Consider the following 6,777-nt stretch of genomic DNA (forward strand, 5'->3'; position numbering starts at 1 on the left):
ATAAAAATCTATTATATGCAGTAAACACCAATGAGTCAGGAACACTTTCCAGGTTGGACAGGAGCCTGATTAAGTAAGTCTATTTTGCCAAGTCTTCCCAGAGTGGAACACCCTTCCATAGCAGGCCCTGCAAATTCCTAGCATGCCAGACCACTAGGTACCAGGGCCCTGTGCCAAGAAAGCAGATTGCCCCTCCCCTAGTCTCACCTCCATTCTCTCTGGAGCACATAACCCTGGGAATCATTAAATCTTAGCCTGTTCTTAAAATAAGCGAAAAGGAACTCTGTAAGATCCCAATGGAGATGCAACTAAACTTGTTCAGGTAGAAGTTCCTCAGCAGAGGATCTGTGGACATTAATTTACATATACATAGGGAAAATATGTCATTACCTAGGTAATGTAGTAGATAGCTTCAGAAAGCCCTGAGTTCAAATCAAGACTCAGATACTTCCTAGCTGTGTGACCCTGGGCAACTCACTTAATCCAGTTTGCTTCAACTCCTCATCTGTAAAATGGGCTGGAGAAAGAAACAGTAAACCACTCCAGTGTGTTTGCCAAGAAAACCCCAAATGGGGTCGTGAAGAGTCCGACAGGATTGAAACAAATGAACAACAATAATAAATAGTTCCTTGAGGGCAGAGAATCCATCTTATTTTGCCTTTGTATTTCCAATGTCTAGAAAAAATTAAGAACATAGATTTAGGGCAGGATGGGAACCAGGTGATCAGCTAGTTCAAGTCCTCTCATTTTATAAATAAGAAGACTGAGGTAGAAGGGAAGTCAAATGACTTGACCAGGTGGTAAATAGTAGACGAGCAAGGGAGAAGAGGAGGGTGGGAGGAACTTAAATTCAGAACGTCTGATTCCAAATATAGCCCTCTTTTTATGACATCACACAGCTTCTCTATTAAATGTTGTATTGAATTGATTTTTTTAAAAATATTATTGCTTTTGCTTTTAGATCATTTTAATTTCAGAATATATCTCTCTCCTTCCCTACTTGTGAGGTATAGCTTCTAATAAAAAGATTAAAATGTCTAAAAAACAAGGGAACTGTTCGCATAGAGCTTCCAACTAAGAGAGATTATTAGAGAGTTGGAGATGGGATTTCAATGTCCCCTAAATAATAACTGATCTCATTTCTTTAGTATTTTGGATTTATAAGTTGTTTTCCTTATAGCAGCCCCGTGATGTAGGTAACACAATTTAGTAAAATTAGCTAGAAAACTTTGGGAAGGTGGGAGAGGGCAATGGATTAAGTGACTCTGACCCAGAGTCAAGAAAACCTGAGTGTAAATCCAACCTTAGACACTTATTAGCTGTGTGATCCTGGACAAGTCACTTAATCCCAAGTGTCTCCATAAAAAAGGAGAGAGGGAAAGATGAGCACACTAAGGCTCCTCAGTTCCTCATTACCCTCAACGAGAAATGATTACCCTGAAGTCACAGGGTAAGGAGATGGCAGAATCTGGCTTTAATCCAGCTCTCTTGATTTCAAATTCAGGGTTTTTTCTGCTTCGTTGGGAGCAGATCTGATCTTCTACTTTACCTTCACCACTTTATGTGGGGGAAAAGTGATACAAAATACCTTCAACCAAGGCATATATCCAAATTTGTTTAGCATTTGTGGCAAAAAACATAAAATCATATTATTTATGCCTCTAACTTTTTATAACCTAAGTTATATGTTTCTTAGCCAAGAGGCCCCTGTCCAAATTCCCAATGACCGTCTAGATGGAAGGGTGTGTGCCCCCTTGGTTCTGGGAATAGGCAGATAAGAATGTTGCGCCAACACTAGCTAGTCTAAGACCTTGAGATAAGCTCAGTTCCTCCAAAACCATCTTTTTTTTTTTTTCTTCCTTTCTTTGCTCTCTCCAACTTTAATGCTAAAACAGCTCCATGGGATCCAAAGCAAACATCTTGTATCCCCAGCACTTAAAATGTTGAAGAGCCCAAGGTTAGATGGAGAAAAATACCGATGAGGAAACAGCATTATACATCGGAGATGGAACTTTTTCTGCTTTTAAGGGGAAAGCTGAGAAGTCTCATCATTGCTTTCATTATTATCCTATGAATCGGGCCCCACATGTTGTGCTTTGTTATAAGTAGGTCAACATTTAGTACAGGAGTTTTTAAATGGGGAAACAAAAATAAGTGACTTTGTAATCCGATGTATGCCATTAAGATTATTCTGGGAAGGGCTCATGGACTCTTCACCCTTCTAGAAGAGAAGTATAGAGTGACTGCTAAAGGGGTTCATGACACAAAAAAGGTTCAGAAGAGGTGCTTATATAGTACTTGGTAACACCACAGACCAGAAAGCATATCTCTTCCAGAGGAAAGCTCTGGGAGAACCACTAGTCGTGTTCTTAGTCTCACCGTTCCCAGCCCAGTCATTTGTCACTGCAAATGTCTGTCAAAAAATTTACCTTTAGATATATATTCATGCATAGGTTGTATTTTCATGTCTCCCCCAATAGTGGCTGGGAACATTTGCTATCCAATGATAAAGAACAGACAAGACTGACTTATCAGTTCTCCTCTTGGATAAAAAACTTGGTATAATGATATCCCTATTCTTGACACAATGGATATTGTTGTCCAAGGGGATCTTAAGATAATTCTAATATGATAAGACTATGGTTATAGAATTGAGACACTAAGACATCAGTGATATTTTGATACCTTATTTTTTAATTTAAATTATATTATTTAAATTTTTTTTTAAATTTGGGTTTCCCTATTGACCCAGGCTCAAAGTATAATGTCCATTGAAACCTTGAAATTACTCCATTTTTCCAGTCAAGGCTAGTTTCCTTCCTTTTAGGCAGTCTGGTAGCCCTCTGCTCCCAAGGGCTCATCACACTGATGATGGCTCAGAAATGGCTTGAGCACAGAATTCACAAATTCAAGTGATCCTTGAACCCTAGCCTTCCTAGAAGCAAGGACTACAAGCATTTATTTAACCCTCAAAATGGGAGTTCATCTTTTAAATTAAAACAAAACAAACAAAAATTAGGCGAGTTCCAGAAAAATTAGAAAATTTACAAGGGATACAAAATTCACTCAGAAATAAAAAATTTGGGACTGAACTCAATTTTTTTTTTGTTTTTGTTTCTCTTTATTAGTCTCACTTAAGGAAAAAATGAATTGGATTTGATTTGGAACAAAGCATCCTAAGTACTGATTTCAAGATTTAACTTTCAAGTATTTTGGAATGAGACAGTCCTCATCTCTCAAAGAACAAGAATATGGCAATCAGACAGTATTTGAATGACATGGGAGAGGAGGGAAACTTTCAGGCATTGCTAGTAAATTATCCCAATAGCTTTAAGCTTTAAAAGCAAATTTCTAAAACCCAAGTCATTCTTTAATACACACACATGGAAAATCTTTAGAATATCATGAAAAAATAAACTTTTATTTTAAAAATAAACATTTAAAATTTAAAAATATAAGCAGAAAACCAATTTCCCTGAGAGGAAAGGTCTGTTTTAAATCTTGGAAGACCTCATCTGAATTTCAAAGGGCAGTAACAACAGGCAGTGTTAACTTACTAAGTCCCACAGTCCAAATAAAGAACAGGATATGACAGGAACACATCAGTAGATTTGGGGACTCTTCCAGAGTCCTTTCCCCACTGGCTCTTAATGTCTCTGGATAAGTCTTCACCTTACTATTTCGGAATTTTTTTGGACTCATTTTTGTCTCTTGTTTAGGTTTTGACTTTTCTTTCATGTCTCTTTTCAGCTCTGTGTATCTTTTTTTTCTTCTTCTTCTGCATGTCTGTGCTTCTCTGTGTGTTTGTATATTTCTATACATATACATGTTCATATACCTATGAATATATTCATATATATACAGAGGGCTGGAGAGAGGAGAGCTCTTCCCTCCTGTTTTCCATCTCCTGTTTCATCCATCCCATATACCTCCTTCTCTCTCAGGGCGATGAAGTGACTTACAAATTCCTATAGGTGCTGCTCTTGTGGTTGTTAAAAAAGTCAACTTCTCACCTTCTGCTGAATGTTTTCTCTCTTCCCCTTTTTAGTGAATGTTTTTTCTCTTCCCCTCTTCACTGTTCTCCATTTTGAATAGATTTCTGGGTCTGGAGTTAAGAAGACTCATCTTCCTAAGTTCAAATTGTCTAGCTTCCAACATTTATTAGCTGTGTGACCCTGGATACGTCACTTAATCCTGTCTGCCTCAGTTTCTTCATCTGTAAAGTTAGTTGAGAAGAAAATGGCAAACCACTCCAATATCTTTGCTAAGAAATCCCCAAATAGGGTCAGAAAGAGTCAGATATGGCTGAAAAATGACTAAATGACAACAAAAGTTTTTATTGACCAGCCTAAGGTGTAGAGTTGCTCCAAAAATGATGTATTTCCCATGTGGTGTCTAGAGAGTCAGCCCTTTACTGTTAGAGCTGCTCAGTCTGCGTGACTCAGAGTAGCAATGGATGAAAAGTCTAGATTTGCTTCTCCATATCACAGTTCAGTCCTATGCTCTAGACTCAATCCAGACCTATTTCATTGCCACAGTTCAGTCCCATGCTGCTTTTCTAGACCCAAGGTCATGTATTTGCTCATTGTCTCTCCAGAAAGCTGGAACCAGGATCTTGGTGGTGTCCACCTCTCCTCAGAAGGCTCAGACTTGGAGTCTTCTTTGCATTGTTGTGACATCATTGGGAACTAGTAATTCCCAAAGGGAGAGTTATTTGGATAAGAGAGCCAGTCTACTCTTTGGCCCATATCTATTCTCGGTTCTCTCTCTGGAATTTTGATAGTCTTGTTGGCTTCCTCATTTAGACTCAAGTCCAAGAGTAAGTTTAGAGCCATCATTAAAGCTAGTACAGAAATGACTCAATCAAACACCCTAGGGTGGCACAGGAGGTGTTTTAGAATACCCAAGTAGTTTTTGGAGCAAAGTATTCAAGTTCGTTGGTCTAAATAACAGTAATTTACAGGACAGCAGAGACAAGATGCTTATACATAGTCTGCACTAACATAAACAATTTGGCTTATCACAAAATAAAAGGCCCATGTAGCCTGGACAATGGAGTTATCTGGAGGAATAAAAAAAGGCTATTTATAGAGAGTATTAAGGTGTCACCCACAGAGCATCTTCTGTGTATTTGCTCTAAGACACTGCCTAACTTGCCCAGCCCTCTTCTCATTTTGCTCCAGAGAACATCTGACACTGAACACTGAGCTGAAGTTAGAAGGGTATAGGACAGCAAACTGGTGATGCATGGAACAGGGTCCGAGTCCTTTGTGTTCCATGCTATAACCAACATGCTGTTTGTGGCTGATGGGAACCCTTAACCATTCAACGTGCAGAGATGGGCTGGGCACCAGAAATGAGCTCCCACCCATGTTCTTCCTTCTCTCAAAGCCAAAACAAACTCGTGCTGTTTTGATGGTGTCATCCCAAAGGATGTGTTTCCTCTTGCTATACTTGAGTTCCCAAAAATGGAAAACTATGGTTGATTCACCAACTTACTTGGAACCAATGGTTTCTTTAAAAAGAAGAGAATTGAGGATGGTTGAGAGAGGTTACTTTATGGAAAGGATTCCATCATTTAAAAAAAAAAAACTTGGAGGAAAATTTGCCTCTTCCTGTTCCCCAAAAAAAGAAAGAAACAAAAATTCAGGAGTAGAAATAAATGTCTCTTTGATGATCTGGGGTAGAAAGATGTAGGCTTTCTTCCTCTTGACTGGTCCTCAGCTGAGAATTCCTGCATATTCATTCTGAACTCCAATGTGCTCCTGCTGGAGAAATAATCAGCTTTGGCTCAGTGGGTATTCAATGTCAGTCATCTCACAGGCCAGTGCCAATGGCTGCGCCTAAGGTTGCTGATGGCTGGATTCTTCTGCCCATCCTAAAGGTTGTAGCAGTGCCCAACTGCTCCCTGGTTAGCCATTTGTTCCAACAATTCATGCCATGCTTGTGTAATATCCTTATTAAACTGGAGAGGTACCTGGGATTCTTTCTTGGTGATCAGCCTCAAGCAATCAAGCAGGGACTGGAGAATTATTCCCTTTCAAGTGTATGACATAGGGCTTGTCCTCAAGAGGTTTGCAATCTACTTGGAAAGAAGGACTACAGCACATTAAACAATTAGAAAGTAATATAGGCATATAAGCTGTGACTACACAGAAATAAAACATATATATGTATATATATTGCTCTGTAAGGAATGACCAGCAGGATGATTTCAGAAAGGCCTGGAGAGACTTATGTGAACTGATGCTGAGTGAAACGAGCAGGGCCAGGAGATCATTATACACTTCAACAACAATACTATATGATGATCAATTATGATAGACATGGCCCTCTTCAGCAATGAGATGAACCAAATCAGTTCCAATAGAGCAATAATGAACTGAACCAGCTACACCCAGGGAAAGAACTCTGGGATGTGACTATGAACTATTACATAGAATTCCCAATCCCCCTGTTTTTGTCCACCTGCATTTTTTATTTCCTTCACAGACTAATTGTACACTACTTCAAAATCCGATTCTTTTAATACAGCAAAATAATTGTTTGGACATGTATACATATTGTGTATTTAACTTATACTTTAACATATTTAACATGTATTGGTCAACCTGCCATCTGGGGGAAGGGGTGGGGAGAAGGTGGGAAAAAGTTGGAACAAAAGGATTTGCAACTGTCAATGCTAAAAAATTATCGATGCATATATTTATAAATAAAAAGCTATAAAAAATTAAATTAAATTAAATATATATAGATAGATAGATATTCATACAAATG

The sequence above is a fragment of the Antechinus flavipes genome, chromosome 3 (genome assembly GCF_016432865.1).
Source record: "Antechinus flavipes isolate AdamAnt ecotype Samford, QLD, Australia chromosome 3, AdamAnt_v2, whole genome shotgun sequence".
Classification (NCBI taxonomy): domain Eukaryota; kingdom Metazoa; phylum Chordata; class Mammalia; order Dasyuromorphia; family Dasyuridae; genus Antechinus; species Antechinus flavipes.